The sequence below is a fragment of the Ctenopharyngodon idella genome, chromosome 19 (genome assembly GCF_019924925.1).
Source record: "Ctenopharyngodon idella isolate HZGC_01 chromosome 19, HZGC01, whole genome shotgun sequence".
Lineage (NCBI taxonomy): Eukaryota > Metazoa > Chordata > Actinopteri > Cypriniformes > Xenocyprididae > Ctenopharyngodon > Ctenopharyngodon idella.
Genome location: NC_067238.1, coordinates 1 through 9245, shown reverse-complemented (window position 1 = coordinate 9245; position 9245 = coordinate 1). Strand labels below are relative to the sequence as shown.

Sequence of the window (9245 nt, the reverse complement as noted above, 5' to 3'; positions counted from 1 at the left end):
GATCATTGTACGTGTACAATTACACACAGACTGATATATTTCAAATGTTTATTTCTTTTAATTTTGATGATTATAACTGACAACTAAGGAAAATCCCAAATTCAGTATCTCAGAAAATTAGATTACTTAAGACCAATACAAAGAAAGGATTTTTAGAAATCTTGGCCAACTGAAAAGTATGAACATGAAAAGTATGAGCATGTACAGCACTCAATACTTGGTTGGGGCTCCTTTTGCCTGAATTACTGCAGCAAAGCGGCGTGGCATGGAGTTGATCAGTCTGTGGCACTGCTCAGGTGTTATAAGAGCCCAGGTTGCTCTAATAGTGGCCTTCAGCTCTTCTGCATTGTTGGGTCTGGCATATCGCATCTTCCTCTTCACAATACCCCATAGATTTTCTATGGGGTTAAGGTCAGGCAAGTTTGGTGGCCAATTAAGAACAGGTACTTGTAGCTTTGGCACTGTGTGCAGGTGTCAAGTCCTGTTGGAAAATGAAATCTGCATCTCCATAAAGTTGGTCAGCAGCAGGAAGCATGAAGTGCTCTAAAACTTCCTGGTATACGGCTGCGTTGACCTTGGACCTCAGAAAACACAGTGGACCAACACCAGCAGATGACATGGCACCCCAAACCTGTGGAAACTTTACACTGGACCTCAAGCAACATGGATTGTGTGCCTCTCCTCTCTTCCTCCAGACTCTGGGACCCTGATTTCCAAAGGAAATGCAAAATTTACTTTCATCAGAGAACATAACTTTGGACCACTCAGCAGCAGTCCAGTCCTTTTTGTCTTTAGCCCAGGCGAGACGCTTCTGACGCTGTCTGTTGTTCAAGAGTGGCTTGACAAAAGGAATGCGACAGCTGAAACCCATGTCTTGCATACGTCTGTGCGTAGTGGTTCTTGAAGCACTGACTCCAGCTGCAGTCCACTCTTTATGAATCTCCCCCACATTTTTGAATGGGTTTTGTTTCACAATCCTCTCCAGGGTGCGGTTATCCCTATTGCTTGAACACTTTTTTTTTTCTACCACATCTTTTCCTTCCCTTCGCCTCTCTATTAATGTGCTTGGACACAGAGCTCTGTGAACAGCCAGCCTCTTTTGCAATGAACTTTTGTGTCTTGCCCTCCTTGTGCAAGGTGTCAATGGTCGTCTTTTGGACAACTGTCAAGTCAGCAGTCTTCCCCATGATTGTGTAGCCTACAGAACTAGACTGAGAGACCATTTAAAGGCCTTTGCAGGTGTTTTGAGTTAATTAGCTGATTAGAGTGTGGCACCAGGTGTCTTTAATATTGAACCTTTTCACAATATTCTAATTTTCTGAGATACTGAATTTGGGATTTTCCTTAGTTGTCAGTTATAATCATCAAAATTAAAAGAAATAAACATTTGAAATATATCAGTCTGTGTATAATGAATGAATATAATATACAAGTTTCACTTTTTGAATGGAATTAGTGAAATAAATAAACTTTTTGATGATATTCTAATTATATGACCAGCACCTGTACATTTAGTGTAAGTGGCGATCCATAGTGGATGATAATAATAGGCTGTATGATGTAGTGACGATAACAAGGTTGCGCTGATGAGGCTTGCACACCATCTCGAGGAGAAATAGAAACATGAGCGAAGCACACACAAAAAGTTTTTTTTTCTGTTTTTTTTTTTTTTTTTTTTTTGATACGGGTAAGCAAAATCACACAACCGATTAAAAACGTGACACTGATTTCATACAACTGTTCAGTTAACAAATAGTTAATATTAAGTCACTTACATTTTAGAAGGAACATTGACTGTTTTTGTTCTATTTTAGCAGCAAAAATAGTTTCAAACAAAGATAACAGCAGAACCATAGCAACACTCAGCCTTGTTTTCATTACTGAGTGATTCAGCGTTTTGAATGAATCGGTTGAGTCAAAGATTCAATGACCCATTCATAAACAACTGCCTCATTCTTGACTGAATCAACCATTGGAATGAATCGTTTAAATGAATGACTCACTTAAGATGGTTACTTGACGCCACCTACTCATGGTTTGGTTTAATTTTCTAATTGTTTAATCATTCCCCCCCCAACTTTTCTTACAATCCCATAACATTATTTAATGCAGTTGTAACTTTTTTTTATTTTTTTTTTTTATTGTAAATTTGTAAATTATTTAATTTGATTGGTAACAACCCTTAGTGGTGATGGAGACAGGCATTTTATGCATCAGGATATTTATTAATATTTCTGTGATTATGTTCATCAGAGAGAAGAAAGTCATACACACCTAGGATGGCTTGAGGGTGAGTAAAGCTTGGGTTAATTTTTCATTTCAAAGTGAACTAATCCTTTAATTTTTTTCATAGCTTGGTGGCGCCCGCGGGCAGTACAATCCGTTTTAGAGGGATGACTCAGCACTCGTTAAGAGTTGAACAAAATGGTTGGATGCATTAAAAAGTTTTTATGCTTTAAAATGATACCTATTTTGTGTTATTCCTGTCAGTGGTTGCTTTGTAATTTAATTATTTTTACAGACTCCGGCATGATGTGGGCTAATTACCTATATCGCTGTCCCAGTTGCTCCTGAAAATAACAGAAATGAAATACAAAAATACAGTACAAAACTGGAGAAATGTAATGTATTTTTGTACTCATATTTCTACTGGGACAGTGATAAAGATTTACCAGTCAATCGCGATCGACAGGTTGGCAACCACTGGTCTAGTTGGTTTTTAAAGTAGGGGAGTGAATGAATGACTCACTGCGTGCCTCTCAATCAGTTCCCTAGCTCCCGAGCTCGTGAACCAGTATATTGTGTACACGAATTCGGGCACTGGTAAGAACAGTAGCGGACGCTGACTCACTACACATTGGGACACTTATGACTCTATTTCTGCGACGTGGCAACGCCCTCATTGTACAACATTACTACTCAACTGTTTAACATGTTCAGCTGTTCATAATCTAAAGCAGGGGTGTCCAACCCTGCTCCTGGAGAGCTACTGTCCTGCAGACTTCAGTTCCAACCCTGCTCCAACACAACTGTCTGTAATTTCAAGCAACCCTGAACAACTTGTTTAGCTGGCTCAGGTGTGTTTGATTGGGGATGGAGCTGAAATCTGCAGGATGGTAGCTCTCCAGGAGCAGGGTTGGACACCCCTGATCTAAAGGCTAAAATGATTGGATTTGCATGTGCTTCACTGCTTTCATGAGAAAGCTTTTATCATGGTTTATGTCATCGTTTTTGCTGTGTAGCTCATGTAACGTTAGGGATACAAAAAACCAATCGAGCACACATTTCTGTTTTTCCTTGTTGTTTGTCGCATCTTTTGAAGTTGTAAACTGTGTCCCTATAATTGTATATTTTGCAGCATCGTGGCTTTCATAAGAATGACTGAAATAAAATTCAGTTTTAATAAAGATTTTAAAATGTTCTCTAACATTGTTTTGTGTTCACTCTTGTCAGTTTTCAACCACTTGGGTCATGCTGACAACACACATTTTAGGCTACTTTGGGCATTAGGTTATCTATGATTTGACTAATATTTACTTATATTGTTATATATATATATAAATTAAAACAGGATTTATTCTATGTAGTGCTGTAAAAGTAAGAAACATTAAACAGAGTATTTACACAAATACAAGAACTACAAAAGTTTAATAAATTGTTGAATAAAATGCAAATCAAGAGAGACCAGAAAATAGTACATTTACATTTAAATTTAGTTTGAAACCAGATTTTGTTCAATTTGAAGTACTTCAGATGTATGTTGTTGTTGTATTTCAGATGTAGGCTGTAGGCAGGGATTGGACCCTGGGCCTTGTAGAGAGTACAGGGTCATGTGGTACTATGACCTGGAGGCCAACACATGCGCACAATTCTGGTATGGTGGTTGCCAAGGCAGGGAAGGTGCTGGTAATCCCCTTTGTTTTCAAAAAATAAATAAATATGCTTGTATACATAATTTGGAGTCATCATATGTAGTCTTCAAGGGCAATGCTGCAGGAAGTCCGCCAATTATTGTTTAACTGCAAACAATTTTTTGTGGAAAAGATAAAAAATGTCTTAAATAGTGCACTACGTTAACTTCAGAGTTAATGTTAAAGGGCAGAAGGCCTTTATTAACCCCCTGGAGTCGTATGGATTCATTTTTTTTATAGATGGATGCATTTTTTTTTTTTTTTTTTTTTTTTTTTTTGTCTTCAAAATCTGGGCAGCCATTCACAATAATAATTTTCATTTTTATGTGAACTATCTCTTTAAGAAGCTACATTTCTGCTAAATTGACCCTCCCTCATTAAACTGTATAAAGTAAAATTAAAATTTATTGTCCAAGTATATGCCTCTCTATATCAATGATTATTTTAATGGTTTTGTGATGTATCATAAAGTATGTACATAGACTAAGATGATACTATAGAGACCATTGCAATATGCAACAGAAAAGCATTGCACAAAATTACTAATACTGTGTACTGGGGAGTACCGGACAACTTTTAGCACTGATCCTTACAGAATCATTTATGTGTGCCAATCACATATATGATCACTGCTCTTTGTAAGTGCATGTGTATTTAAAATGCAAAATCTTAACATTAAGTTAATTAAGTAACTTTTTGGACAGTATTGTATATTAAATTTGTATTATATAGTGTGATTAACAGCATTTGCATTTCAAAGATATTTACCCATGTTTCATTGTTCATGTTTCCTTAGCAGTGAGCATGACTCATGAATTTGGGTATAAACTCCTCCTTTCGTGTCATAAATAGATGACAATCAAACATCCAGAAGTCCTTTCCAATATAACATCCAAGGTTTGGATTAACCAAAAGCTTTTCTTGTCTTACATTTGATAGATTTTAACAAAGATTCTCAACTTGAATTTTTTTACGTTCAGTCAATGATGAAGCAAACCATTGTGTTTCCGAAGCGAATGTTATGACAATCAAGTTCTTAGTCTGTAACGTAACTTTAATCCCATATGTAAAACCTGTTTTAATATGTATTATAGAACAATAAATATAACATGATTTACATGTAATGGTCTTATAGTGAAGTAATGTATACATGCATTAATACATTTTGCTTTAAAAGACGACATTTTGAATGCTGTGTTATTTTTAGATTTGCATCAGATTTCTATTATTTAAGAGTTAATCTGGGTTAAATCTGTATTTATATCCATATGGGCGTAAGTGATACGTGTAGTACTCTAGTGTGTGCATTCCTACTGCATTCATGTAGTGGAAAGAGATGGCTAAATCTGAACAGCATCCAGGGCCCTAAAACACAAGAACAGAACAATGTATTCAAGATAAAGAACAAGTTGAGAAGGAGTATTAAGAAGGACATAAGAAAGAGAGTTTTTAACTGTAATGATACTTAATCATTCTTGAATATAAATTGGATTTATCTTTACTGTGCCCTGGCTGTATCTACATCTGACTGATTGATCATAAGCCAGGTAATGTGAAAAAGGCCTAGAGGTGTTTTATTTTCATTCCAAGGGGGTTTAACTGTGATCCTCATTAATTATTATTAGCATTATTATTATTATCATGTAATAATAGGTCTTGACATATATTGGTGTGGATGTAGCATCATGCAAAAGCAAACATTTTTGGATGAGTTGCTACTATAGAATTACTCTATATCACTCATGACATGTTTCTGGATCAACATCCTGAACACACCTTTTAACTGGAAAATTGTCAATCAAATATAAATAGTCAACTGCAGAATTTTGCCTGGATCAACAAGGAAGCAGAAATTATCTGAAGGCTCCATTTTCACATGACTACACGTGTCAAATCTCAAAGATTGGTAAGGCCAGCCACAGTCAAAGTCAAACTAATGTCTTAAAACCAAGGTTAGGATCTTCTACACCATTCTTATTCATATATCATTTCCCTCTGATTTTGGGGGTAAGTTATTATGGGTTAGGATTATGGGAATGTTGTTCTAGGATCAACAAAAGTTGTTTAACCAGGATCATGTATTACTTGGTATTTAACTGGAACTGCAGCTTTTTTTATAATGGGGGACTAAATATTTATCTAACAGTGATCCAGTGGCAGTAGTTCCTGAGTCAACAGAACACTGAAACTGTGATAGCAGTTCTCAAAACTGAGAACAGTTTTGGACTTGGACATGACATGTCCATGTTGTTGAGAGCCAATGAGCTGTATGAGCATGTGTACCAAGAACTTAAATGAGGGGGTGAACGTTTCTTTAATAACAATTAATTGAATGAAATATAAATCGGCTACTAGCACATTAGTCTCAGCCTCAGACGTCACACCCCCACGGACCGTTGGCTGAACATCTAATGCATACGGCACACTTATCTGGAAACACTTCAGGAGTGGTTGGTTGAATTGTACAGGATGTCTGGGAGACGTGTGTGTCGCGTTCTTTAACAGTCTGCCTGGAAACAAATGCCGTGACGACAAACACCCTCATAGAAGTAGAACGCCGTCATGTTTACAACTGTGACAAGGAGCGCTTACCAGGATAAAATATACACTGGATTTTCAAAAGTATGATAAGTTTGTGGCTGTGATTGGTTGCGTTACATGTCAGTCAAACGTCTTCTTGGGCGGTCCTTGGCCGATGAAAGCTGCGATAGAGTCCATACCTTCTGCCGTCAGTCTGAAGGTCTGGCTACGCAAGACTACAACAAAGTCCCGTTAAGACCAGTCATTTCACTCGGCGGCCATCTTTGAAATGCCTCTCGGGCATTCAAGTGCAGCTCCTATCTCTTTGAATGGGGAAACATCAAATTCTCCAAAACTGTTTGCCAAGCTTTCGATTAAATTTCGTATTTGAAATCACCAATGAAATCTGACAACAACTGTCTCATAAATGTTGTTTCTAAACGCTCAAATCATGACGAAAAATGATATTTTTCAGGCTGGATCAAGCTAATGCGCGTGTCTTCTGCCTCATTTCGGAGGCGCGTCTGACTGTTTCTTTAGGAACCGGAGCTTCTAACGGCCGCTGCAGTGACATGATGACTTTACCAATCGGCGATTGGCTCTTATTTAGAAGGCGGGACTTATTCCGCCATGTTGCGCGTTGCACTTTCTCCCATTCAAAACAATACGAGTGACGCGTCTTGTGTTATCCTATAGTCTTTGACTACAAGCACATAAAAAAAATCAGTCCAAATCATACACTACATGATTTTCTGTGAAATCTGTCAACTCCGTCTGCCCAAACTCTATGACTTTTGGCAATTAGCATTTACTCCTCCAGACTGTAAACTGGTGCAAAAATCTGGGCCAAAGTTGTTTAGTTTATTCCAGCCTTAATTCACCCTAAAACTTACCTCAACAGGTCATAATGCTCATAGAGGAGGTACCAAGGTCGTGGTCTGGGTAGCTGTCTGAGCAGGTAATAGTCTGGAGGGTAAGGGTGAAAGGTTTGTCTCCCCAACACGTCTCTGGAATCACCCGTCTTAACTTTCATTGTCTCCATGCATCGTCCCAATCCAATATCCTCAACTTCTGTGTTGTGTGTGCAAAGTCCATCAGCAAAACCCTTCACAAATCTCCTCAAAGCTTCCTTACTGAGGACGTAACCAGCTCCTCCACTCATGTAGCCCTGTGCAACGAATGGTGCGAACTTGCGTCCAAAATACAGTGGCTCCTCTGTGTTGTGTTTGGAAAGACTGTAGCGCAAATTCTCAAGGACAACAAACGTGTCATCATCAGCTTTGAGGAACCAATCAGCATCTTCAAGATGGTTCTTATGAATGTGCTGGAAGGCCCGTATGGTCTTCCAGTAGAGTTGACTGCGTCCTTCTGACACGTTGAGCCCTACCGTGGGGAAGTCAGACTCCTTCGAGCTCATGTACAAAACGATGTTGCAGCGTTTTCCCCATGTGTCACGCACATGTCGGGTTCTAGATTCCAGGTGTTGAGGCTGCGTCATTACCCAGCATAACACTCTGACCTTCTGGCTAAGGGCTAGTGCAGCTGTTCTGTTCTCACCTATAAGAATATTAGAGTTTAGTTTAAGGCCTGTTCATTTTACATTTATTAATTTAGTAGATTACAATTGCAATTACTGTTGAGGAATACAACAAGCAATTAATCTTAAAGAGGCAATAAACTTGAGAACTACTAGTAATACAAAGTTTCAGTAATTCAACTCAATATATTTTAAACAAAAACTGTACTTGCAGATAATATTAATGAAATAAAAGTGTAAACAGAGACAACACATTTCTGTTTTTCTTAACACACTCAAGTAAACTTTTTTGTAATAATGTAAAACTAAAAGTTTCACTTTAATGTACATTTTTAATCATTGTTTTAATCTTTTGACATGCTTTGTACACTTATATTGATGTGTTGACTAACATACTAAAGTAGATATAAAGTACTTGTTTATAACTTTAGCTGTAGTTTATTATTCAGTTAATATATTTTAAATGTACTACATTGCAAAGTCATCATTACAAATGTGTAATTGCAAATATATTTAAAAAATATGACAATCAAAATTACGTTAAAGTATATTTCAGTTTACTATAAATTTTGTCAGTACATTTGGCATACAATGGGTCAAAAAGCACTCTTGGGTAATTGCATTTAATATAATACATTTGATTTAATTGCAATTAACATGTAATGAAGTGTCTGAAAACATTACATTCACTTTGCACTTAAGTATATTCTTTTAAAGTATATTATTTCAGCAATAAGCATACTCTTATGTAGGCTAAAGTGTTCTTCTTTTAGTAAATAGTTATTTCAAACATAATTTGTTGATGTGAAGCGGTCATATGTCAGCGAGCACATTACAGAACACAGTACAGTAAATTCTTAAACAAATGAACAATGTATTACATATGCTACAGTATGTAAATTCATATGCAGCAAACAAGTATAAGCTATATCCATTCCAATCATATGCTGCTTTTTTTTTCTTTTCTTTTTTGAGTAAATGTATTAGGTCATCTTATTCTATTCTATACAGAAAATGTTCATACTGTGTACAGTACATATGTCACAAGTGAGGCTCCCGCACTTCCTCCCCCCGCACCACCGGAGGGAGCCTTCACCGGAATATTGAATAACCATCATTCAGACTACATTTCCCATAGGCCCTCATTCCTGGGACTGATTGCACACACACCTGCACCACATCACACTCACACTATTTAAGCAGCACGCACACACACACACACTGTGAAGTCTTGATTTGCCCCGGTGATCATTTCTAAGCATTTTCTGTGGACTGTT

At 37.3% G+C, this 9245-nt stretch overlaps 1 pseudogene; it reads right to left on the bottom strand.

The window, feature by feature from the left end:
- Positions 1 to 7116: 7116 nt before the first annotated feature.
- Positions 7117 to 8004, bottom strand: LOC127501303 (glycoprotein-N-acetylgalactosamine 3-beta-galactosyltransferase 1-like; annotated as a pseudogene).
- Positions 8005 to 9245: the final 1241 nt, after the last annotated feature.